Source organism: Amblyomma americanum, chromosome 1 (genome assembly GCF_052857255.1).
Source record: "Amblyomma americanum isolate KBUSLIRL-KWMA chromosome 1, ASM5285725v1, whole genome shotgun sequence".
Taxonomy (NCBI): Eukaryota; Metazoa; Arthropoda; class Arachnida; order Ixodida; family Ixodidae; genus Amblyomma; species Amblyomma americanum.
Window position 1 is genome coordinate 306,837,272 of NC_135497.1, and position 2,587 is coordinate 306,839,858.

The window sequence follows — 2,587 nt, forward strand, 5'->3', positions numbered from 1 at the left end:
GGCCTTATTGGCCCCTTCCTCTCACAATACTAGGTGGAGCTATTCCGTGGCCCCATTGGCAAGGGCAGAACTTCAAACTAGGAGTACTGCTCCTGCAATTTATTTGCAGGAGCACTTGTAATTTATTTCTATGAGAATATTAGCTTTACACTCGTAAGACATGTGACGCGAATGTGATGTTCAGTGTGAGTGGTGCCGAACCATAGGCGCGACACCAACATCACAGTATTACGACACAACAATACACCTCCGTTTTGCTTCGTCGGGACCGCTTCTGTCATCGCGAAGATTGCACCTCGCGCACCTCGCCCGTTGCACGTGCACACAAAAGCTAGCCACGGCCGACCCGCCGCGGTGGCTCAGTGGTTAGAGCGCTGGGCTACTGATTCGGAGTTCCCGGGTTCGAACCCGGCCGCTGCGGCTGCGTTTCGATGGGGGCGAAACGCTTAGGCGCCCGTGTGCTGTGCGATGTCAGCGCACGTTAAAGATCCCCATGTGGTCGAAATTAGTCGGGAGCCCACCATTGCGGGATCTCTTTCTTCCTTTCTTTTTTCACTCCCTCCTTTATCTCTTCCCTTACGGCGCGGTTAAAACGTCCGCCGATATGTGACAGATACTGCGCCATTTCCTTTCCCCAAAAACCAATTTTCAATTTTCCGTACACGAGCGGATCCCCGCCGCGGTGGCTCAGTGGTTAGGGCTCTTGACTACTGATCCGGAGTTCCCGAGTTCGAACTCGACCGCGGCGGCTGCGTTTTTATGGAGGAAAAACGCTAAGGCGCCCGTGTGCTGTGCGATGTCAGTGCACGTTAAAGACCCCCAGGTGGTCGAAATTATTCCGAAGCCCTCCACTACGGCACCTCTCTCTTCCTTTCTTCTTTCACTCTATCCTTTACCCTTCCCTTAAGGCGCGGTTCAGGAGTCCAACGATATATGAGACAGATACTGCGCCATTTCCTTTCCCCCCAAAACCAATTATTATATTACACGAGCGGTGCCGCGCACGCCCCGACTTTCAATGGTTCGCCGTTGCGGCGCTGGCGTCGCGCCCCCAAGCTAGAGTTAAAAAATGAAAGTTGGTTTTGGGGGAAAGGAAATAATAATAGTAATAATAATTGTTTTTTTGGGGGGAAAGGAAATGGCGCAGTATCTGTCTCGCATATCGGCGGACACCTGAACCGCGCCGTAAGGGAAAGGATAAATGAGGAAGTGAAAGAAGAAAAGAGAGGTGCCGTAGTGGAGGGCTTCGGAAAAATTTCGACCACCTGGGGATCTTTAACGTGCACTGACATCGCACAGCATACGGGCGCATTAGCATTTTTCCTCCACAAAAACACGGCCGCTGCGGTCGGGTTCGAACCCGGTCACTCCGGATCAGTAGCCGAATGCCTAACCACTGAGCCACCGTGGCGGGCAGTATCTGTCTCACATATCGGCGGACACCTGAACCGGGCCGTAATGGAAGGGGTAAAGGAGGAACTGACAGAACAGAGAAAGAGGTGCCGTAGTGGAGGACTCCAGAATAATTTCGACCACCTTTTCCTTCCTTTTTATTATTATTTTAATAAAACCACTTACTACTACTACTACTTTGACGTGCACTGGCGTCGGACAGCACACGGGCGCCTTAGCGTTTCGCCTCCATCATAACGCAGATTGGGTTGGTTTTTTGGGGAAGGAAATGGCGCAGTATCTGTCTCACATATCGGCGGACACCTGAAACGCGCCGTAAGGGAAGAGATAAAGGAGGGAATGAAAAGAAGGAAGGAAGAAAGAAAGAGGTATCGTAGTGGAGGGCATCGGAATAATTCCAACAACCTGAGGATCTTTAACGTGCACTGATATCGCACAGCACACGGGCGCCTCAGCGTTTCACCTCCACCGAAACGCAGCCGCCGCGGTCGGGTTATAACCCGGGAACTCCGGATCAGGACACCGAGCGGACATTTGCCCCACTCCGCAGGAGAAAAGGTGCTACAATGGCGGAATACGCAATCCTCAACCGGGATATGTCGATTGCAAAAAGCACTGCATCGTCTGTGGCACATCCAACTACAACACCATTGACACAAACTGTCCAGCAAGACAGAATTACAGCAAAAGATGGAAAAAGACAGGCAAAACTGATGAAGCCACAATCTGACGCCATCCTAATGAAATTGCTGCACAGAGCACTCTTTTAGATGTGCAGAAGAACCAAAAGACTGAGCAGAAGCAAAAGACTTCTCTGAAGCACAAGACTGAGCAGGAGCACAAGACCGAGCATCAACCCAGTAATGAACATCGGCCCAAATTGAACGAAACCAAAGTCCACCGGCCGGGAGGACAGCAAAGATATTACAACAGCACAAAACAGCCCATGAAAGTGAATCAGACCAAGATGTACTTCTCGCCCTTCATCACCACCATCCAATTAGCAAACACAGGCCTCCGTTGCTCTCCGAATAAATCGGAACTCTTGCAGCTGAAACCCCTGCCCAGTGACCCCCCATTGAACTGCACATGTACGGGAATCTAGTGCCCACTGTGTCTCAGGTGAAGATTCTCGGCCTTCTCATTAACAACACACTCGATGCTACCGCCACCC

General features: G+C 51.2%; 1 non-coding gene across 1 annotated transcript; it reads left to right on the top strand.

Moving 5' to 3' along the window:
- The first annotated feature begins 348 nt into the window (after window positions 1-348).
- On the top strand, window positions 349-423 carry TRNAS-ACU (transfer RNA serine (anticodon ACU)). Its single transcript has one exon. It is a non-coding gene; the product is annotated as a tRNA-Ser (tRNA).
- Window positions 424-2,587: the final 2,164 nt, after the last annotated feature.